Source organism: Palaemon carinicauda, chromosome 2, assembly GCF_036898095.1.
Source record: "Palaemon carinicauda isolate YSFRI2023 chromosome 2, ASM3689809v2, whole genome shotgun sequence".
Taxonomy (NCBI): Eukaryota; Metazoa; Arthropoda; class Malacostraca; order Decapoda; family Palaemonidae; genus Palaemon; species Palaemon carinicauda.
Window position 1 is genome coordinate 202199142 of NC_090726.1, and position 24130 is coordinate 202223271.

A 24130-nucleotide genomic window follows, 5' to 3' on the forward strand; every position below is an offset into this window, starting at 1 on the left:
GTGATCAGTAGTTTTTATGAATAAATATGTATATGAAATTTTCTAAATAATTTAATCCTTTTTGTATGTTTTCAAAGTCATATTCCAGGTTGTATTTCAACCGAATTTTCAGACTTTCTTTTCAAGTGTCCCGCCTAACCTTTGCGATTAGTCTGACATTTTAATATGACATCTTGTAATTTGTAGCTTTTTAAAATTTTAATTTTGCAAATAAATTATCAAAATAATAGACTAAACCTAAAACATAAAGCAAAATAAATACCAGAGGATTATTGTTTGTTATTTGTTTATTAAACAATCGCCAACTCTTACCATAACAAAAGCTAGACGCAGAGTAAACGCGCAGGAGTATCCTTTTCATCTTGAAGGTGACCTACTTAATGAATAATACCATCTACATATCAGATATATTCATGAGGTAAGAGAAAAACGAATAATGACCTTAATTAACCGAAATAATTAACGTTTAGCGGCTAAATAGCGATGTAGGAAAGTGTAGGTTGCTAGGTGGGGTGGAGGAGGTGTACCCGTTCTCTCTCAGCCAATCTTCAATTGTAAACAAATGCTTCATTATTTACTGTTATTTGCTGTTCAATACTTCCACCTTTGAGGCCATACACAGTTTTGGGTATGTGACACGAAGCTTATTTTCGTGTATTATTCATCGAGCGGTATTTCATTTTGTATAATTGGTGGAAATCAATTGGAATTCCTCTATAGGTAAAAAAAAAAATTTGAGTTCGTCTGTTACGTCAAATTTTGTCAAAATTTTCGATTTTCTGATGCCATTTTCGGTAGTGTTATTAATTCATTAACATTACAGGTTTTAAATGGATTGCATTGGCACCTCTGTGTGGGAAATGTCAAAGAGATAGTTTTGGCATAGTGCCAATTGACCCTAGTTGGTTTGGTAGTGCTAATTGGTTGCCGTTTTCAAATGGGCGTAATGGGTGGCCCTAAACAAGGAGGCGTAATTGGCTGCCCTATTCAAATAGGCAGATCCTGTCAGGGAAAGATCAGAATGTTAGGCTCTTATGGTAGGCCAGCCTGTTAGGATGAAACCATTTACACCAATGTTTTAAATCTGATTGGCTTATGGTAGTCAACAGAAATTTAGTAGCCTAACCATTGTAGTATTAGTGACTATATTATCTGTAATCAGTTCTTAGGCTCTATCTAAAGAGGAAGATACAGATCCGTGAACATGTTTGTTTTACCATTATTTATATTTTCCACACCCTAAACACTGCCCTGGTTCCCAACTATCTTGCCCTCATTATTGGCAGATATATTAGGGTATATCTTACTGATTATTTATTAGCCCCAAAAGTAAAAATAATTTTTTGAAGCAAATGGGAGTTTTCCTAAAGAAAACTTATAGAAAAACAGTGTATTTTATTAGAAAATGTTACCTTGACTATAACTATAATAAAACTATCTAAACTACATAGCAAATGGTATTTGAGACATATTTTGGCATATTTTCCCCATGTAGTGATGATAAGATTAAACTAATGATCATTATTTGAAGGTCAGGCTTATTTATGAATAAAATTATGGGGGTGTATGTATGATAGTGGCCACCTGTATGTATGATGACGGCTGACTATGAATATGGCATTGTAAGGGGGGTAGTAAGGGGCTGCTAGCCCCCCCATTAGGTAAGTAGATAAGGACACGGCTTGTAGGTTAGATTAAGGGGGAAGGGTAAGTTTAAATCAGTTGGTGTCCATCTTTTAAGCACGATGCAGGAACTGGCCGCTAATATACAAAGGCTTCAAATTATGAATACTTTGTATATTTACTATGCATTATTGTTATTTGTATTAATTCCATGAAATTTCAGACATTCTCTGTGAAGTCTTGGGTACATTTAATGCCTCTGCCTGACTTTATTCCCTTTTTGCTCATCCTGAAGTGTACGATATCATGGGAAATTGATTTGGACCCGATAAATGCTTAGCAAGATTTCGAGGTGCTGTTTTGGTATGCGATCTCATTTATGGCCTGATCTCAGAAATTATTCTTTTGCTTTGGTATGCGATCTCAATACTTTTAATAGGTAAAGAAAACGAGTAATAGAAGCTCTTAATGGTTCTTGCTTCGCTGTGAGCTCGCTCATGAAAAATTAAAAACATTAAGCTTGTACTGGCAAGTGGTAATGTTGGGCTTCGCACGCTAACATCAATGATTGATTATTATTTCTTGGATAATTATTCACGGTATATATTTTTCGGAATATCAATTGTTCTTGCTGCCGTGAAGTGAAGTGAGATCGCTTCTATCAGGTGAGGTTGTATACCAAAGCAAAAGCACAACTTGAGATCGCATACCAAAATAGCACCAATTTCAGATATTTTAAACATCTGACTTATATACCTGGTAGTTATATATATAGCTTAGTCCCTGACGTCACGGCAGAAATTTCAAAACTCGCTGCCATCGCCGATTGGGTAGCCAGGTGTACCACCAGTGCGCCTTCTACCCAGGTACTTGGAACCAGTTCAGTCATTCCTCAGATCTTTCCTGCCGCCTCACCGGCGACATCGTTGGATTTTTCACTCGCTGTAGCCTGTGTATAATTGCAGTTATCTTGGTGATGTTCAATTTGGCTTTGGCTTTCGCTCGTTTGGATTTGACTTTGGATTTTCTTGAACCTCGATTAGATTTTGTTGTTTTGACCCTTGCTTGTTTGATCTCTCTTTAAAATATTCATAATGTCTGACTCTTCTTCAACTATTAGGTGTGTGAGAGGTTGAATGTGTTATTTTAAATATAAAACTTACCCGCTGGTTATATAAAAGAGCTGAAGTCCCTGACGCCAGGGCAGAAAATTCAAATCTCGCGCTATCGAAGATACGCCAGGTGTACCAACCGCACCCTAGCGGTAGAACAGGTGGAACTACACACCAACTCCAGTTCTTCTCTCTGCCGTCATAGCTGACTGACATACAGAAGTTCGCTCTCGTGTTTTTACTCTCTTGGGAAGTTGTTTGGTGATGTACAACGTTCTTTTTTGAGTTTAAGCTATCGTTGATTAAATTTCCTTGGTTCTTATCTTGAAATCTTTTTGTTTGAGATTTTCTTTATTGTTTTTTCCCTTACTTTTTGCTTGTCGGTCTCTCACGTTAACTTTAAATGGCCGACTCCTCCCCTGCTCAGCGTAGGTGTGTTAGTGAGGGTTGTCGTACACGACTTCCTAAGGGATCTATTGATCCTCATTCTATTTGTGTAAAATGTAGGGGTAAATTTTGTTCATTAGATGATAGGTGTAATGAGTGTCTCTCCTTAACTGATGATGATTTTGGTATTTACGATCGTTATGTTAGGAGATTAGAGAGAGATAGACTTAGGCGTAGTTCTTCCCGATCTGTGGATAGAACCTTACCTAATTTACCTGTTCCTAATCCTGTTCCTTCCCCTGTGGTGGTAGATCAGGAACCTACTATGAAGGACATGTTTACTGCTATTTTGTCTCTTGGTGAGAAAGTTGAGTCCTTAGCAGCCGATAGAAATACTATCTTTTCAGAGTTAAAGGTATTGAAAAACCGTGATCCTATCGGAACTGTGACAAGTGTTGATAATGTGGTTAGTGTTGCGGAAGGTGCGTCGACTCGAGTGTCTGATGTGGTACCGAAGAATCGTGACTCTCTCGGTGTTGTGACAAGTGTTGATAATGTGTTTAGTGTTGCGGAGGGTGCGTCGGCACGATCTTGTCGTTCACCTAGCCTTAGACCTCTTTCGAGCTCTCGAACCCATGGGAGAAGTAATGTCGAACGGCTTAAGGGAACGAGAAGCATCATCAATCGTGCAGACGTCCCCTCGAACGTTCCTGTTGCCGTAGCTCAGGTCGTTCACCCTCATCGTAGGAAAGGTGAGGTTCATACGTTATCCCCGTCTTCCGATGAAGGGTCGGGTAGTGAGATCTGGCGGCGAGCGTCGAGACCGCTTAAACGCTCCCATGTTGATTTGGACGCGGCGCGTCAAGACACACAGCGTCGGGAATCGCCTGTGCGGCCAGGATGTAGTTCGTGGGGTTCACCGGAACGTTTCCGTTCTCCCAGCGCTTGCACTCCGGCCAAACGTTCAGATCACCGTGTTCGTGCGGATATGATTCCTTCCGATTCGGACCTTGTAACTATTCATGCACCTCCTCTTCCATCGGATTGGCTTTCTTCCCCTGAAATGCGTGGTGACATTAGTGCGAATCTTCCTTCTAGGAGTTCTGTTGATCCGAAATGGACTGCGCTTTTGTCTATGAAGGAACAACTCTCTTCGTTGATGGATTCTTATCAACCAAGTGTTGGCGTTGTGTCTGGGCGTTCGATGTCAGACCAGTTATCGCACAAACGTTCGATGGTATATGGCCTTGACGAGTTATCACTTAGACGGTCTCCCATTCACAGTGTTCAACGCCAGGTTGATTTTGATGAGTCGCGTCAGAGAGTTTTGGTTGACCAGTTTGCGTTTTCTGGTCGCGGGGAAGAGCGTCGGCGTCGACAAGTGGACGAGACGCGGCAACAATTTGAAGTAGTGGATCGCCCGCGGCAACAACTTTTGGACGCGGCGCGTCAAAACATTGGTTTACAGCGGCGACATCCTGACTCCTTTGATCGCTCGCAGCAACAGTCCTCGGACTTTACGCGACCTCGCGGCGATCTTCAACAGTTACCTTCTGATTTCAAGCGTTCTTCTGTTCAACAACAGTTGAATTCTAAGCGGTCTAAGCAGTTGTTGGTTGAGGATGATCGTCTACATGTCCGTGTTTCGCATCAATCTACTTCTACTTCTCCCCACCAAATTGACTCAGATGTTGGCCTTGACAGGCAGTCCCATCCAGACGTTGTTCCTTCGGTTCAGGCTGCAGCTGTTGCTGCACTGCCAGAAGACGAACCAGAGGAAAAGTCGGATGAGGATAATCCTATTGAGGAAGTCTCTGAGAATGAGGAGGAGAAGCATTATCAGCATGCTGTGGACCTTCGCAAGTTTATGCTTATTTTGACTGGAATTTTCCCGGATTCTTTTACCCCTGTGGCCCCTCGTTCTCCGCCTTCTGAATTCATCTTAGGTAAAGCTACTAAGGTTCCAGTTTACACCAAGATGGTTCTTTCTCGATCTTCTAAGCGGGCCTTGAAGTTAATGGGTTCTTGGTTGGACTCCAAGAAAGCTTTTGGCAAGACGGCCTTTGCCTTTCCTCCCGCTAGGTTAGCCTCTAAATCTAGTGTGTGGTATGAGACTGGTGAAGTGTTGGGCTTGAGTTTTCCTTCGTCTGCCCAAGGGGATTTTTCAAGTTTGGTAGATGCTTCTCGTCGTCTTGCCTTAAGGAAGACGAAGATTTGGTGGTCCATTCCAGAGTTCGACCATTTGCTTAAAGGTCTTTTCAGGGCCTTCGAAGTTTTTAATTTTTTGGACTGGGCTTTGGGGGCTTTGAGTAAGAGGGTCTCTGATATGACGGAAACGGACACCAGTGGTTTGGTTCATTTGATGTCCTGCTTGGACAAAGGTGTGAGAGATGGCTCCAACGAACTTGCTGCCTTGTTTACAGCTGGAATTCTCAAGAAAAGGGCCACGATGTGCTCCTTCCTCTCCGCAGGGGTGTCTCCCTATCAGAAGACAGGCCTTCTTTTCGCACCTTTGTCTAATTCTTTATTTCCTCAGGAATTAGTGGGCGAGGTGGCTACTGCTCTCACTCAGAAGGCCACACATGACTTAGTTACTCATTCGACTAGGAAAGTTTTGCCTCCGTCTTTCTCCTCTCGAAAACCTAAGGAATCTTCTTCTGGGTTTCGTCCTCATTCCTTTCGTGGGAAGCCCTCTGGGAGAGGCTCTTTTAAACCAGAAGGAAGGAAACCTAGAGGCAGAGGGGGCAAGTCCGGCCGAGGTAAAGTCTGACTGCCCTCTCCTTCAGACAGCAGTGGGGGCCAGGTTGACTCACTTTTGGGAGGCTTGGGAGAGGAATGGAGCGGACCCCTGGTCCGTCCAGGTGTTAAAGGAAGGCTACAAGATCCCCTTCCTGACCAATCCTCCTTTAGTCACAGATCCAGTGGACCTTTCGCCCAAATACAGAGAGGGTCCCAAGAAACAAGCCATGCTTCTACAGATGTCTCTTTTATTAGAGAAACGAGCAATAGAGGAAGTGCAAGATGTTACGTCTCCGGGGTTTTACAACCGCCTTTTTCTAGTACCCAAGAGTTCCGGGGGGTGGAGGCCGGTTCTGGACGTAAGTGTGCTCAATGGTTACGTCCAAAACTCGACGTTCACCATGGAGACTCAGAAAACAGTTCTGGCAGCTGTGAGGAAGGACGATTGGATGGTCTCTTTAGATCTTCAGGATGCCTATTTCCACCTTCCGATTCATCCCAGCTGCAGACGTTATCTGAGGTTCATGGACGGAAACAAGGTCTTCCAGTTCAGGGCTCTTTGTTTCGGACTTTGCACGGCTCCTCTATTGTTCACCAAGATCATGCTGAACGTGGCAAGCATGCTGCATTCGAGGGGAATCAGGGCCTCTCTGTATCTGGACGATTGGCTGATAAGAGCCTCCTCAGCCGATTGTTGTTTGAAGGACCTCAAGATGACTTTGGATCTCTCCAGAGAACTGGGTCTCCTGGTGAGCTCGAAAAAATCACAACTCATTCCATCCCAGGAGATTCTTTATTTGGGGATGGAGATTCACAGTCGGAGTTTTCGGGCTTTTCCGTCGTCGGTGAGAATCCAAGCAGCCCTCCTAAAAGTACAAACGTTCCTGAAGAGAGATCTTTGCTCCGTCAGAGATTGGATGAGCCTTCTGGGGACTCTCTCGTCGTTAGAGAAGTTCGTGACCCTGGGGAAGTTGTTCTTGCGTCCTCTTCAGTTTCATCTCAACCGCCATTGGAAGAAAGGGGACAGCCTCGACAGGGATTGCATTCCCATCTCGACTTCCATCAAGTCTCATCTTCAATGGTGGAACAACGAGCCCAGACTGAAAGAAGGCTTGTCTTTACTTCAGAGGAACCCAAACCTCGTGTTGTGTTGCGACGCCTCCAACTCGGGGTGGGGAGCCACTCTAGAGAAGCAGGAACTTTCGGGGACTTGGACGGTAGAGCAAACCTCTCTCCACATCAATCAAAAAGAGCTTTTAGCTATTCATCTGGCTCTCATCGGCTTCGAAAAGCAGATCAGGGGCAAGGTAGTCCAAGTCAATTCGGACAGCACGACAGCTCTGGCCTATATTGCGAAACAAGGCGGGACCCACTCGTGGCCTCTGTCCGAGATTGCAAGACTGCTCCTCATCTGGGCGGAGGAAAGGAAGGTGACTCTTTTGACGCGGTTCATCCAGGGAGTCAACAATGTGAGCGCAGACAGACTCAGCAGGAAAGGTCAGGTTCTCTCCACAGAATGGATTCTGCACCCGGACATCTGCAAGAGTCTGTGGCGGTTATGGGGTCGACCTCTCGTGGATCTCTTTGCCACCGCGAAGACCAAACGACTAGAGTGTTATTGCTCTCCGGTTCCAGATCCCGAAGCTTTTCACATAGACGCTTTTCTGATGAACTGGTCACACATGGAGGTTTATGCCTTTCCTCCGTTCAAGATCCTTTACAAAGTGATTCAGAAGTTCGTTTCACACGAGGAGACCAGAATGACTCTGATAGCTCCGTTCTGGCCGTCAAGGAGCTGGTTTCCAGAGGTACTGGAATGGATGGTGGATGTCCCGAGAAGCCTTCCCATGAGACCCGATCTTCTCAGACAACCTCACTTGGCCCGAAATCATCAAAACCTCCGAGCTCTACGTCTGACTGCCTTCAGACTATCGAAAAACTCGCTAGAGCTAGAGGATTTTCGAAGAAGGCAGCCAAGGCAATTGCAAGGGCAAGAAGGTCTTCAACCATCAAGGTGTATCAGTCCAAGTGGGAGTTGTTCAGGGAATGGTGTAGAACTAACGCGATTTCCTCTTCCAGTACATCGCTTTCCCAAATAGCAGATTTTTTCTTGGACCTTAAAACTAAGCATAACTTCTCGTCATCAACTATTAAAGGTTACAGGAGTATGTTGGCGACGGTTTTTCGACACAGGAACCTAGACCTTTCTGATAATAAGGATCTACGAGATTTACTTAGGTCTTTTGATACGACCAAGATGATTCAAACGGCTCCCATCGCCTGGAATTTGGATGTTGTCCTTAAATTTCTCATGAGTGACAGATTTGAGCCTTTACACTCGGCTTCATTTAAGGACTTAACCTTGAAAACCCTTTTTCTAGTTACCCTCGCCACTGCGAAAAGAGTTAGTGAAGTTCACGCTTTAAGCAAGAACATTGGTTTTCGGAATGGGAAAGCCATTTGTTCTTTACAACTGGGGTTTCTGGCCAAGAACGAAAACCCTTCTCGACCATGGCCCAAATCCTTCGAGATTTCTAACCTTTCGGATTTGGCTGGCGATGAATTGGAAAGGGTTCTCTGTCCAGTTAGAGCTCTACGTTGTTATGTGGACAGAACTAAGAATCTGAGAGGCAACTCAGACGCTCTGTGGTGTGCAGTTCGGAAACCCTCGATGCCCATGTCCAAGAATGCCTTGTCTTTTTTCGTTAGATTGTTGATTCGAGAAGCTCATGCTCAGTGTGATGAGTCGGATCAGAGACTCCTCAAAGTCAAGACACATGAAGTCAGAGCGGTAGCGACTTCAGTGGCCTTTAAACAGAACCGTTCTCTGCAAAGTCTGATGGATACAACATTTTGGAGAAGTAAGTCTGTTTTTGCATCCCATTATTTGAAGAATGTTCAGACTCGCTATGAGGACCTTTTTACGTTGGGTCCTTTTATAGCTGCTAATGCGATAGTAGGTGAATGATCTACCACTACGTTCCCTTTTTTCCTAATACCCCTTTTCTATCTCTTGGAACTCGTTTTTTATGGTTGTTTGTGGAGATTGGGCGTCAGTCTTCCGCAATCTTTGATTTGGCTAGGTGGTCATTTTGTTCCTTGAGTGCACCCGGAACAAGGGTATTGGTTGAGGTCCTGTCATGTTATAGGTGTTTGTACCGTTTGACAGCTCCTAGAGATTTTCAGCCCGAGTGGATTACTGGATCTCTTAAGGATAGCGGACGAAATGAGGCAGAGTATCATTGCTGTCAGCTTCCTTATCAGGTGAGAACTGCTTAAGTTTATTGTATGTAACCCTTAAGTGAATTTTCTGTATGTAGCTGTCTCTGACCCGCCACCAAGGGGTGTCAATCAGCTCTTTTATATAACCAGCGGGTAAGTTTTATATTTAAAAATGATATTTTCATAATAAAATAAATTTTTGAATATACTTACCCGCTGGTTATATAAATTTAACACCCTCCCTCCTCCCCTCTAGAGACTACCTATGGTATGGCTATGAGGCATGGAAGAACTGGAGTTGGTGTGTAGTTCCACCTGTTCTACCGCTAGGGTGCGGTTGGTACACCTGGCGTATCTTCGATAGCGCGAGATTTGAATTTTCTGCCCTGGCGTCAGGGACTTCAGCTCTTTTATATAACCAGCGGGTAAGTATATTCAAAAATTTATTTTATTATGAAAATATCATTTTTGTCAGAGTGAGTGGTTGGAGTATTACCGCCATACTCGTAAGCTTAAGAGGGATAGGATTAGAAGGAGTAAGAGTTTATCTCGTTCTTCTAGAGATTGTTCCCCTCCCCATCTCAACGAACCTATTGATCCTTCCCCTGTAGTGGTAGTTCCAGATCCCACTACTGTTACTCCTGATGAACCAACTCTAAAGGACATGATGGTGGCCATTCAAGCCTGGGCATGAGAGTGGAGTCGCTCGCAGCGGACAGGACCAAGTTAATGTCCGACGTTAAAAGAGTTAAAGAGTGCTAGTGTCAGTGCTAAAAGTTCAGTGAATTTAATCAGTGCAGTGGAGGGTGCGTCTGCTCGGACCTGTCGTTCTCCTAGCCATAGACCTCTTCCAAGCCACCCAACCCCTGGGAGAATGAATGTTGAACAGCGAAAGGAAACGAGAGGCGTTAGCGCCCGAGCAGTCGTCCCCTCGAGCGTACCTGTTGACGCTTCACACGACGCTCGCCCTCGCCACGGGAAAGGCGAGGTGAAAGTGTGTTCGTCCTCATCGGATGACGCAGCGCCCAGACGGGGCTGGCATCTCGCATCGAGACCTCTGAAGAGGAAGATTGCCCCTGTCGAACAGCGTTGTGTCATGACACCTCAGGCTCTAGGTTGCAGCCATTGGAGCAGTCCGGAGCGTTTTCCTTCCAACTCCGAAGAATGCTCTTCTGTCAAGCGCCCTGTTACGTTGGTAGGAGATAGAAGGATGTCAGAAGCTGTCAAGCGTCCAGCCCCATCGGTTGCAAGACAGTTTTCTGAGACTGGCATGACCTCTGTGCATGCTCCTCCTCCGCGATCAGATTGGTTTTCGTCCCCTGGATGCTCTTCGCTTTTCTTGAGGGACGTAGAAAGCGATCTTGTTGAAGAAGCAACGTCTCCTGTTTTGCCGCAACAACAAGTTGATCCTAATCTAAGTATACTGCAAGATATACAGCAGAAACTCTTCCCTCATGCAAGTCTATCAGCCTACAGACAAGAAGAGAGTGGCTCACCAAGACGCCAAGCATCAGGATTCTTCACACCTTGACGCCAAGCGTCAGAAGTCTAACAGTCGAGAGGTTCTTGATGACGAGCAGCTTACCAAGCGTCGGGAGCCAGGTAGCCGTGACGCCGAGCGTCGTAAGGAGGAACACCATGCTAAGCGTCGAGAGACTGGTACGCATGACGCCGAGCATCAAGGAGTTGGACGTCGGGATGCCTAGTGCAAGAGCCTCGGACATCGAGATCACGAACATCATAGTTCCGATCGTCAAGATCGCGAACGTCATAGTTCCGAGCGTCAAGTGTTGGAACAACGTGACGCCAGGCGTCATGATATTGGACCCCTTGATGCCTGAAGTCAGGATCTTTAGGAGTTAACTGCTAGGAAACAGGACATCTCTACCTCGATTAGAGACCTGTCGGAGGAAGGGATCGACGGTCACCTTTCTCCTAGTGATCATTTAGAGGAAGTCTTGTAAGGAGAAGATCCTAAGACCCTTCATCCTTCGGTGGATTTAAAGAATCTTATGAGAGTTTTTACTGAAGAGTTTCCTAATTATTTTGTTCCTGATGCTCCTCGTTCCCCGCCATCTATGTTTACGCTAGGGAAGGGGTCGAAGGAGTCTCTGTTCACAAAGATGGTGTTGTCTCGCTCATCTAAGAGAGCCTTGAGAATGATGGGGGACTGGATGCAATCCAAGAAGGACCAGGGAAAGACTGTTTTCTCTTTTCCCCCGGCCAGATTGGCTTCCGTGTCTAACGTTTGGTACGTGACTGGAGAAGTTCTCGTCTTGGGAGTTCCTGCCTCTGCCAAAGGAGACTTTTCGAGTCTGGTGGACGCCCCTCGTGGGACAGCCATGAGAAGAACCAAAGTGCTCTGGTCAACGTCGGAGCTTGATCATCTTCTCAAAGGCATCTTCAGAGCTTTCGAGGTGTTCAATTTCCTTGACTGGACTCTGGGAGCCTTGGGAAAAAAGGTTTATGCTTTGAAGGATGTGGATACTGAAAGCCTCATCCACATTGTCTTGCATGGACAAAGCCTTAAGAGACGGATCCAATGAGTTGGCGGCCCTTTTTTTGGCGGGTGTTCTTAAGAAAGGAGCCCAAATGTGTTCCTTTTTGTCCAATGGGGTTACACCCATACAAAAGTCGGAATTGCTGGACGCACCTCTTTCTTCCTCCCTTTTTCCTCAAGAGTTGGTGAGAGAGGTCTCTTCCGCTTTAGCCCAAAAGGCCACACAGGATTTGGTGTCTAAAACAGCAAGGAAGGTTCTGCCTACTTCCTTCTCAAGCCGCAAACCTAAGGAAGAAGCTCCATTCCCTCAGTTTTCGCAGCCCTTTCCAGGGAAAACTTTCAGCAGGGGTAGTACCAGACCTGAGGGAAGGAGAGCAAAGAGAAGAGGATCGAAACCAGGGCAAAGCGGAGTCTGACTGCATTCGCCTTCAGACAGCAGTAGGAGCCAAACTAAACAATTTCTGGCGAGCTTGAGAGAGGAGAGGAGCAGACCTTTGGTCCGTACAGTTACTAAAGGAGGGATACAAAATCCCTTTGCTAGGGAAACTCCCTTTAGTAGTAACTCCAATAGATCTCTCTGCCAGATACAGAGAGGAGTCAAAGATACAGGCTATGCAACATCAAATGTCTCTCGTATTGTTGAAGGAGGCAATAGAGAGGGTGCAAGATTTGCGGTCACCAGGTTTTTACAACCTCTTATTCCTGGTTCCCAAGAACTCGGGGGGATGGAGACCAATCCTGGATGTAAGTGCTTTCAACGCCTTCGTTCAGAAGACAAAGTTCTCCATGGAGATATCGAAATCATTCCTAGCCGCAGTAAGAAAGGACGACTGGATGGTCTCTTTAGACCTCCAGGATGCTTACTTCCACATCCCCATCCATCCGAACTTCAAGCAATACATGAGGTTCGTGTACAAGTAGGAAGTTTTCCAGTTTCGGGCTCTTTGTTTCGGCCTAAGCACTGCTCTTCAAATATTTACGAAGCTGATGTCAAATGTAGCGGGCATGCTGCATTCAAGAGGTATCAGAGCCTCTCTGTATCTGGACGACTGGCTACTCAGAGCTTATTCCTACAATCGCTGCATGGAGGATCTGCAGATGACGTTGAGGATATCAGCAGAACTGGGTCTTCTGATAAACAGAGACAAGTCTCAACTGACACCATCCCAAGAGATCCTTTATTTGGGGATGGAGATTTAGAGTCAAGTTTTTCGGGCTTTTCCGTCTGCCTCAAGGACGGAGCAAGCCCTGTTGAAGCTTCATTGCTTTTTAGAGAAACGGAAGTGTTCTGTGAGAGAGTGGATGAGTCTGCTGGGAACCCTCTCCTCGTTGGAGCAGTTTGTCTCCCTGGGAAGACTGAATATTCACCCTCTTTAGTTCCACCTCAATCGACATTGGGACAAGGGAAAGGAACTGGAGACAAAATGTATCCCCATTACAGAATCCGTAAAAAGTTGCCTTCAGTGGTGGAATGACCCAGTCAAACTTCAAGAAGGTCTCTCCCTGAAACAGAAGAACCCAGACCTTGTGTTGCGTTCCGACGCCTCGGACTCGGGGTGGGGAGCAACACTAGGCAAGTTGGAGATCTCAGGTTCCTGGACAAAAGATCAGGAGATCCTCCACATAAACCAGAAGGAGCTGTTGGCAGTCCTGTTAGCCCTCAAAGGCTTCGAAGGGTCAGTCCTGAACTGAGTGTTGCAGGTCAACGCCGACAACACTACAGCGTTGGCCTACATAGTCAAACAAGGCGGAACCCACTCAAGGTCCCTTTACGAGACTGCGAGAGAACTTCTTTACTGGGCAAAAGAGAAGAATGTAACCCTTGTAAAAAGGTTTATTCAAGGGGAAAGGAACGTGATGGCAGACAGTCTCAGCAGGAGAGGTCAAGTTTTGTCCACAGAATGGACACTTCATCAGGAGGTCTGCAAGAACCTGTGGCGAATTTGGGGTCGTCCTTGTATAGACCTGTTCGCAACCTCAAAGACGAAGAGATTGGAGACATACTGCTCCCCAGTGCCAGATCTCGAAGCAGTCCACATTGACACTTTCCTATTAGACTGGTCCCACCTGGACATGTACGCATTCCCTCCGTTGAAGATTGTGCGCAAAGTAATACAAAAATTCGTGTCACATGAGGGAATCAGATTGACTCTAGTGGCCCCCTTTTGGCCCACAAGAGAGTGGTTCACAGAGGTACTAGAATGGATGGTGGACACACCGAGAAGCCTCCCATTAAGAGTAGATCTACTCAAACAACCCCACTTGGAAAGGTACCATCAAAACCTCCAAGCTCTACATCTAACTGCCTTCAGACTATCGAAAAACTCACAAGAGCTTGAGGTTTTTCGAAGGAGGCAGCTAGGGCGATTGCAAGAGCAAGGAGGTCTTCTACCATCAAGGTTTACCAATCTAAGTGGGAGGTTTTTAGAGAATGGTGCAGAGTCAACTCTGTTTTCCTCTTCCAGTACCTCTATGACTCAGATTGCTGACTTCCTGTTATACCTCAGAAGGAAACGTAGGTTTTCAACTTCAACCATCAAGGGATACAGGAGCATGTTAGCGGTCGTCTTCAGGCATAGGAATTTGGACCTTTCTAATAATAAAGACCTCCAGGATCTTCTCAAATCCTTTGAAACAACTAAGGAATGACATCAGGAATCGCCAGCTTGGAATCTGAATATACAGTAGTCCTGAAGTTCCTAATGAGTGACAGGTTTGAGCCCTTGCACTCTGCTTCGTTTAAGGACCTCACCATGAAGACTCTTTTTGGTCAGTCTGGCGACAGCTAAAAGGGTCACTGAGATTCATGCCTTCAACAAGAACGTAGGCTTTAGAAATAACAAGGCTATCTGCTCCTTATAGCTAGGCTTTCTTGCTAAAAATGAACACCCTTCTCAACCCTGGCCCAAGGCTTTTGAGATTCCGAACCTTTCAGATATGGTTGGAGAGGAATTGGAGAAGGTCCTATGTCCAGTAAGAGCCCTGAAGTTCTACCTGGAAAGAACGAAAGAGTTACGGGGAAGTCAGAAGCACTTTGGTGCTCGGTCAAGAAGCCTTCGTTATAGATGTCAAAGAATGCACTATCCCTCTTCATCAGGCTCTTAATAAGGGAGGCTTATTCACATTGTAGTGAGGCAGACCTCAAGCTTTTGAAGGTCAAGACACATGAAGTTAGAGCTGTGGCAATTTCTGTAGCCTTCAAGCAGAATAGGTCTTTACAAAGCATTATGGACACAATCTTCTTGAGGAGTAAATCTGTGTTCGCCTTACACTATTTGAAACGTGTCCAGACTCTTTATGAGGATTGCTACACTCTGGGACCATTCGTAGCAGCGAGTGCAGCAGTGGGGGAAGGATCTACCACTACATTCCCGTAACCTAATACCCTTTTCTTCTCTTGGAACTCTTGTATTTTTATGGTTGTTTGTGGAGATTGGTTGACAGTCTTCCACAATCATTGATTTTAGTCAGGTGGTCACTTTTGTTCCATGAGACCACCCGGAACAAGGGTATTGGAGGAGGTCGTGTTACATAGAGGTTTTTAGACTGGTTTGACAGCTCCTAGAGGTCTTCAGCCCCCTGGGTGGATCGCTGGATCTCGCAAGGAAAGCGGACATAATGAGGCAGGAATTCATTGAAGTCGGCTTCCTTATCAGGTACGAACCCTTAAGCTTGTTTATTAACTCTTAAGTAAATTCCAACAATGTTGGCTGTCTCTGACCCTCCACCAAAGGTGTCAATGAGCTATATATATAACTACCAGGTAAGTTAGATGTTTAAGAATTATATTTTCATAATAAAATAAATTTTTGAACATAATTACCTGGTAGTTATATATAATTTAATTCCCACCCTCCTCCCCTCTAAAGACCTATGGGCATGGAAGATCTGAGGAATCACTGGAATGGTTCCAGGTACCTGGGTAGAGGGCGCACTGGTGGTACACCTGGCTACCCAGTCGGCGATTGCCACGAGTTTAGAAATTTCTGCCGTGACGTCAGGGACTAAGCTATATATATAACTACCAGGTAAGTATGTTCAAAAATTTATTTCATTATGAAAATATCATTGTTCCAACACAGAGACTTACCTCGAAACACTTTCTTAGGCTGGACCTTGCTTCAACTGAGGGGCTTGTGCTACAGGGAAGAAGTTCTGCAGAAATCGTAAAAATAGTTCCTATTAAAGTATTAAGTGAAAGGGAAAATATATTTGAAAATGTAATTCAAATTGCTAATGGAAGAAATTTTGAAAGGAAACCAAGAAGTGTTACATGATGGTTGCATTATCAAAGTCTTAGCCTTCCAATTTGTTAATGACCGTAAGCATTAAATCTATTTCACAATAAATGTATTAGCTTCATTGGATATAAAAAAAAACCTTTGTCCTTATGTTAATAAAGAATTTACTAATATTGTCAAATGATAAATCCACAAGCCTAATAGCTATTTGTGGAAATCGTAGCGTACCTGTAGTCTTATTGGAAATGAGTTGGCCTTCATTTCTCATAATTTTTATATGCAGCTTTAACCCTTTTACCCCCAGGCTATTTGGAACTTTCCAACCCTTAACCCCCAGGTGTTTTTTTTTTTTTTTTCAAGCACATTTTGCAATATATATTTTTTAAATTGCTCTAGCAGCCTTAATTTTTGTCATAGAGAGGTCAGGTTGGTCTCATTCTTTTGGAAAATGTCTGAAGTTTCTTATAAAGTTATCAAAAATATGCAAAAAAAATGTAAATAGCAGTTTTCAATATTAATCTTACCCGATGATCATGTAGCTGTCAACTCTGTTGCCCGACAGAAATCTAAGGTCGGGATACGCCAGCGATCGCTATACAGGTGGGGGTGTGTACACAACAGCGCCATCTGTCGAGCAGGTACTCAGGTACTTCTTGTCAACAAGAACTCAATTTTTCCTCTGTCGTGCCACCGGCAAGACCTACTTGGATACGCTGTTGATTCTGGAGTTGTTTTTCACGATTTTGGTGATGTATTCGCTCTAGATTTTAGCCTTCGCTATTCAGGAATCTTTATCATTAGCTTAGCAAGCTTTTTGATTAAATTTGGATTAATTGTTAACGAACTTTGCTAGATTTTGGAATTCCCCCCTTGACTATTTCTACAATTCAAGATGTCTGACCAGTCTCAAGTCTCTAAGTACAGGCAGTGTAGCGTTAGGGCTTGTTCTAGGCGTCTTCCGAAGGCCTCCATAGATCCTCACACCGTTTGTTCCAATTGTAGGGGTAAATCCTGTCAATTGGAAGATCGATGTGAGGAATGCGCTGGGCTTTCGGAATTCGATTTTAACGAATTCCTTAAAAATGCACGTAGGCTAGAGAAGGATAGGATCAGGAGGATTTCTTCTCGCTCTTTTGATTTTTCCTCTCCCCATGCCCCTCAACCTATTCCTTCCCCTGTAGTGGTGACTCCCGACCCTGCTACTAGTGCTCAGCCCTCCATGGCGGACATGATGCGTGCCATTCAGGCTCTTGGTGACAGAGTGGAGTCATTAGCTAATGACCGGAATCAGCTTTTGGCAGATGTCAAAGAGCTGAAAGCGCAAAGTGCAGTGGGAAGTGTTGTGAGTGCAAGTGAAGTGAAAAGTGTCAGTGTCAGTGTTGCGCATGAGGGTACTGTACATCTGTTCGTGCCAGTCGTCCTCCCAGTCCGGGACCTCTTGCAAGCTCCCAAGCCCAGGGGAGAAGCAATGTCGAAGGACCAAAGGGTTCGGCAGGCCTTGATCAGCGTACGGATGTACCCTCAGTGGTTGCGGACGTATCTGTCAGAGATCGTCCCATTCACAAACAGACGAATGAGCCCTATCATTCCTCGTCTGTGGAAGAAGTTTCGAGGAAGAAACGTTGGACCAAGGTCTCACGACCGCTCAAGCGTAAGGTCCCTTCCGAGCGAGTCCAACGGCCCAGGTGTAGCCACTGGGTCAGTTCGGACTCGCCGCAGTCTTCCGAAGACTGCACACCTCCCAAGAGAGGTAGAGTGGTTCCGCAGCAGGCAACTACTCCGTCTGTTGCCGCACCAACCACGGTAGATCCTAAGTGGTCCATGCTGCAGACTATGCAGTCTCAGCTTGCTTCCTTTATGCAGGAGTATCGTGCTGAGAAGGTTGACACGGCACCAGTTAACCTACAACCTGCCACGGTTGTGCGCTCAGCAGATACTGCGGCTGCCTGCTCCCACACTCCACCTGTGAGAGCTCCACCACCGATGCACAGTCCACCCTGCCAGACGCATGTTCATGCTGCACCCTCCGTTGACATGCGTGAGCTACCGCATCAGCAGTGGGAAGGTGCTGTCGAGCTGCCGTGTTTTGACACAATGCGGCATGCTCCGCAACCCATGCGGCATGCTCCGCATCCCATACGGCATGCTCCGCAACCCACGGCAGTCCCTCCCACGCACCAGCACTCTGCTTTTGTTGTTGCCAGCTCGCAGACTGACCAGCAGCGGCATGATGTTGGATCCGCAGCAGCTACGCATGCACCCGTGCTGCCGGATTCAGCCGTTCAGCTTTCTGCTCCACCTTTGCCACTTCCTACTCAGCTTTCGGATGATGGAGTATCTGATGACGAAGCTGCACATTTGGACGATCCGCACTCCGACTTAGAAGGACCCAAGTCTACGCAGGAAAGTCCTTGCCTTGTTCAGGGACTTGTATCCGGAACAGTTTGTGTCTGCAACCCCTCGCTCTCCTCCCTCCGAGTTTGCTCTGGGCATGCAGTCAGCAGCTCCTGCCTTCACCAAACTTGTCCTCGCACGCTCATCCAAGAGAGCTTTGAGGGTTATGGGAGAGTGGTTGCAGTCCAAGAAGCAACTGGGAAAGACTGCTTTCATCTTTCCGCCTACCAAGCTTGCTTCCAAATCTAGCGTCTGGTATGCCACGGGAGAGGAACCCGGCTTGGGAGTTCCTGCCTCTGCCCAGGGCGACTTCTCAAGTCTGGTTGACTCTCCCCGCAGGCTGGCTATGAGACGATCTAAGATTTGCTGGTCCTTTTCTGACATGGATCATCTGTTGAAGGGAGTCTTTCGTGCTTTTGAGATCTTCAACTTCCTCGATTGGTGTTTGGGAGCGTTAAGCAGAAAGACTTCCCCTTCGGATAAGGACTCTGCCATGCTTATCATGTCTAGCATGGACAAAGCCATTCGGGATGGGTCTGGTGAGCTTGCGGCTTCGTACGTGTCGGGAGTGCTTAAGAAGAGAGAACATCTTTGCTCCTTCTTGTCGTCTGGGATCACTCCTTGCCAGAAGTCGGAGTTGTTGTTTGCTCCTCTCTCCAAGTGTCTCTTTCCGGAGGAGCTGATCAAGGGGATGGCTGCCTCGTTGATCCAGAAGGATACCCATGACCTGGTGGCGTCCTCCACACGTAAGGCTAAAGCTTTACCTTCCGTGCCTAGACCTAGGATGGATACACCAGCGTCTAGGTTCATCCCGCCCTTTCGTGGCAGAACCTCCAGCAGAGGAGGTACCCGTGCCGACAGTCACTGTGGCAAATCGAAGAAGGGTTCCAAGTCCTCAAAAGGCAGAATCTGACTGCCTACCTCTCCAGACAGCAGTGGGAGCCAGGCTCAAGAACTTCTGGCAAGCTTGGGAGAGCAGAGGTGCAGACGCTCAGTCTGTGAAGTTGCTAAGGGAGGGGTACAGAATTCCGTTCTGCCGCAGTCCCCCTCTAGCAACGTCTCCCATCAACCTCTCTCCCAACTACAAGGAGAAGGACAAGAGGCTAGCGTTGCAACAAGAGGTGTCGCTCTTGCTACAAAAGGGAGCGGTAGTCATAGTCCGGGACCATCAATCCCCGGGCTTCTACAACCGTCTCTTCCTGGTAGCGAAGAAGACAGGAGGTTGGAGACCGGTGCTGGACGTCAGTGCTCTCAATGCTTTTGTCACCAAGCAGACGTTCACGATGGAGACGACGAAGTCGGTCCTAGCAGCGTTCAGGAAGGAAGACTGGATGGTCTCGTTAGACCTGAAAGACGCATACTTTTATGTCCCCGTCCATCCAGACTCCCAACCTTTCCTAAGGTTCGTCTTTGGAAAGGTCGTGTACCAGTTCCAAGCCCTGTGCTTTGGCCTAAGCACGGCACCTCTTGTGTTTACCAAACTGATGAGGAATATTGCCAAATTCCTTCACTTGGCAGACATCAGAGCCTCCCTCTATTTGGACGACTGGCTTTCAAGAGCTCCGTCAAGTCGTCGCTGTCTGGAGAATCTCAGATGGACTATGGATCTGACCAAGGAATTGGGCCTCCTGGTCAATATAGAGAAGTCCCAACTCGTCCCATCCCAAACCATTGTCTATCTCGGTATGGAGATTCAGAGTCGAGCTTTTCGGGCTTTTCCGTCGGCCCCAAGGATCAGTCAAGCCCTAGAATGCATCCAGAGCATGCTGAGAAGGAACCGATGTTCAGTCAGGCAGTGGATGAGTCTAACAGGGACACTTTCATCGCTGGCCCAGTTCATCGAGTTAGGGAGACTCCACCTCCGCCCCCTTCAGTATCATCTAGCTGCTCACTGGAGAAAGGACATGACGCTAGAGGCGGTCTCAGTGCCTATTTCCGAAGAGATGAGGTCTACACTGACGTGGTGGAAGAACAGCATTCTTCTCAAGGAAGATCTACCATTGGCTGTTCAGACCCCCGACCACCGTCTCTTCTCGGACGCATCGGACACGGGCTGGGGTGCGACACTGGACGGACAGGAATGCTCGGGCACGTGGAATCAGGAGCAAAGGACACTTCACATCAACTGCAAGGAGCTTTTGGCAGTTCATCTGGCCTTGATAAACTTCAAGTCCCTCCATCTAAGCAAGGTGGTGGAGGTGAACTCCGACAACACCACAGCCTTGGCGTACATCTCCAAGCAAGGAGGGACTCATTCGAGGAAGTTGTTCGAGATCGCAAGGGACCTCCTCATTTGGTCAAAAGATCGAAAGATTTCGCTGGTAACGAGGTTCATTCAGGGCGACATGAATGTCATGGCAGATCGCCTCAGCCGGAAGGGTCAGGTCATCCCCACAGAGTGGACCCTTCACAAGAATGTTTGCAGCAGACTATGGGCCCTGTGGGGTCAGCCCACCATAGATCTATTCGCTACCTCGATGACCAAGAGGCTCCCGATGTATTGTTCTCCGATTCCAGACCCAGCAGCAGTTCACGTGGATGCCTTTCTTCTGGATTGGTCCCATCTAGACCTGTATGCGTTCCCTCCGTTCAAGATTGTCAACAGGGTACTTCAGAAGTTCTCCTCTCACGAAGGGACACGGTTGACGTTGGTTGCACCCCTCTGGCCCGCGAGAGAATGGTTCACCGAGGTACTGCAATGGCTAGTGGACGTTCCCAGGACTCTTCCTCTAAGAGTGGACCTTCTGCGTCAGCCGCACGTAAAGAAGGTACACCCAAGCCTCCACGCTCTTCGTCTGACTGCCTTCAGACTATCGAAAGACTCTCAAGAGCTAGAGGCTTTTCGAAGGAGGCAGCCAGAGCGATTGCCAGAGCAAGGAGGACATCCACTCTCAGAGTCTATCAGTCAAAATGGGAAGTCTTCCGAAGCTGGTGCAAGGCGAATGCAGTTTCCTCAACCAGTACCTCTGTAACGCAGATAGCTGACTTCCTGTTACATCTAAGGAATGTAAGATCCCTATCAGCTCCTACGATCAAGGGTTACAGAAGCATGTTGGCAGCGGTCTTCCGCCACAGAGGCTTAGATCTTTCCACCAACAAAGATCTACAGGACCTCCTTAGGTCTTTTGAGACCTCAAAGGAGCGTCGGTTGACCACACCAGGCTGGAACCTAGACGTGGTTTTAAGGTTCCTGATGTCAGCAAGATTCGAACCGCTTCAATCAGCCTCTTTTAAGGATCTCACATTAAAGACTCTTTTCCTCGTTTGCTTAGCAACAGCTAAAAGAGTCAGTGAGATCCACGCCTTCAGCAGGAACATAGGTTTTACATCTGAAACGGCTACATGTTCCTTGCAGCTCGGTTTTTTAGCTAAAAACGAGCTTCCTTCTCGTCCTTGGCCCAAGTCGTTCGAGATCCCAAGCCTGTCCAACTTGGTGGGGAACGAACCAGAGAGAGTACTTTGCCCAGTAAGAGCTCTTAAGTACTATTTAAGACGTACAAAGCCATTACGAGGACAATCAGAAGCTTTATGGTGTTCTATCAAGAAACCTGCTTTACCGATGTCTAAGAACGCAGTTTCTTATTACATCAGGCTTTTGATTAGAGAGGCCCATTCTCATCTGAAGGAAGAAGACCTTGCTTTGCTGAAGGTAAGGACACATGAAGTTAGGGCTGTCGCTACTTCAGTGGCCTTCAAACAGAACCGTTCTCTGCAGAGTGTTATGGATGCAACCTATTGGAGAAGCAAGTCAGTGTTCGCATCATTTTACCTCAAAGATGTCCAGTCTCTTTACGAGAACTGCTACACCCTGGGACCATTCGTAGCAGCGAGTGCAGTAGTAGGTGAGGGCTCAACCACTACATTCCCATAATCCCATAACCTTTTTTAATCTTTCTCTTGAAATGCTTTTTATTGTTGTTTTTTGGGTTGTACGGAAGGCTAAGAAGCCTTCCGCATCCTGGTTGATTTGGCGGGTGGTCAAATTCTTTCTTGAGAAGCGCCTAGATTAGAGGTTGTGATGAGGTCCTTTAGTATGGGTTGCAGCCCTTCATACTTCAGCACCTAGGAGTCGCTCAGCATCCTAAGAGGACCGCTAGGCTCAGTAAGGAAGACGTACTTAAAAAGGCAGAGTAATGGTTCAAGTCGACTTCCTTACCAGGTACTTATTTATTTTATGTTTGTTATTTTGAATAACTGCTAAAATGAAATACGGGATACTTAGCTTCTAATGTTAACATGTATGCTGGTCTCCACCCACCACCCTGGGTGTGAATCAGCTACATGATCATCGGGTAAGATTAATATTGAAAAATGTTATTTTCCTTAGTAAAATAAATTTTTGAATATACTTACCCGATGATCATGAATTTAAGGACCCTCCCTTCCTCCCCATAGAGAACCAGTGGACCGAGGAGAAAATTGAGTTCTTGTTGACAAGAAGTACCTGAGTACCTGCTCGACAGATGGCGCTGTTGTGTACACACCCCCACCTGTATAGCGATCGCTGGCGTATCCCGACCTTAGATTTCTGTCGGGCAACAGAGTTGACAGCTACATGATCATCGGGTAAGTATATTCAAAAATTTATTTTACTAAGGAAAATAACATTTTTTTGCAAGGACGTACCGGTACGTCCATGGGGGTAAAGGGATGAGTTTTGTGAAACGTACCAGTACGTCCATTGGGGGTAAAAGGGTTAAAACATATGAAGAAAGTAAAGTCACAAAAGTAGATTTAAGCGGAGTTTGCACGGTCGAACAGTTTGTCAAACTCGGTTGTTGAATCTGCTTGTCAAACGGTTTTTAGAGGTGGAGTCAGTCACAAATTCATAAGGTTTGTGGGCAATGATAACGAAGCATCCGCGTACAGTACTGTACTTTACTCTTTAAGATCTGTATATCGTTCTAGGGTAGGTCAGGTTTCATGTTGAAAGTAAAGAGAAAAGCAATGCTCTAATCAGCTGGGTAGGATCTTAGGTTAAGATATGTTAGGCTTTTATACTGGTAATTGTTCCAACACGGAGTACTTACCTCGAACTACTTTCTTAGGAGTATCTGGGATCTCCTCCCTATCCGACCAAGAATTTTGCGCAGTCCCCCCATCTCCGTTTTCCCTTGTTGAGTCTCTCCGTAGCGGAGGGATATGTGTGCCCTGACTAACTAAAAGTGCCTGTTTTCACACTGTAGTAACCCTCTAATTGTTACTGTTAGAAATATAGGATAAGGGAATTGAGAAATTCTTTTATGCACCAACGATAATGGCTAAACAATGCATAAAAGCACAAGCTAGCGAGTTTGAAAAATTTATTTTGGGCTTTTGACGAGAAAATAGTTCACCTTCAGATACCTTGATAATTGAGGCTCCTAAATCTAGGCACATCTATTAGGATCCAGAAGTGATACCCAATAATTACCTAGATCTCCTTATGAACTCATTTACTCCATTGGGTGTAAAGAATTATCACTGGAGACCACCTTCCACATAGGTCTTGCCTCTACTAAGAGGTTAAGTAAAGCACATGCTATATTATGCAATGTGGGCATTACTTCCTCCCAAATCATTACAGTACAGTAATATATCTTGTCAGAATTCAGAGCAAAGAATGATTACCATCCCAAAGGCCTAGTCAAGCAAGTATTGCCAAAGCTGCGTGAAACGAAGCGCGAACATGCATCAGCACTCCCGCAGGAGGTTAGCGCGTAGCCTTGCATGTTTCTACAGGAGGAGGCACGCACTTGGATGGTCGCGAGCAAGGCTTAGAATGCTTTTCTGTGTGCTGACACACAGCGGTAATAGCAGGCTCTTCCTTGTAAGGGTAGGAAGCCTGAGTCGGAGGTCCCGAAGGGCCTGGTCTCACAAAGCTCTATAGTCAGCAAGCACCATCCTCTTCTTGTTCCGCAGAGCGGAAAAAG

The 24130-nt window shown here is 46.2% G+C and overlaps 1 protein-coding gene across 2 annotated transcripts in view; it reads left to right on the forward strand.

Annotated features, from left to right (window-relative positions):
* The first annotated feature begins 305 nt into the window (after nt 1–305).
* LOC137629669 (serine-rich adhesin for platelets-like) overlaps nt 306–24130 on the forward strand; it is a 47679-nt gene continuing 23854 nt past the window's right edge. Inside the window, exon 1 of one of the 2 annotated variants that reach the window (XM_068361218.1) lies at nt 306–418. The gene's annotated coding sequence lies outside the window, so the exon portion shown is untranslated. Of the gene's footprint in view, nt 419–516; nt 629–24130 lie in introns of those variants that run through there. The other variant, XM_068361227.1, reaches the window with a different exon arrangement.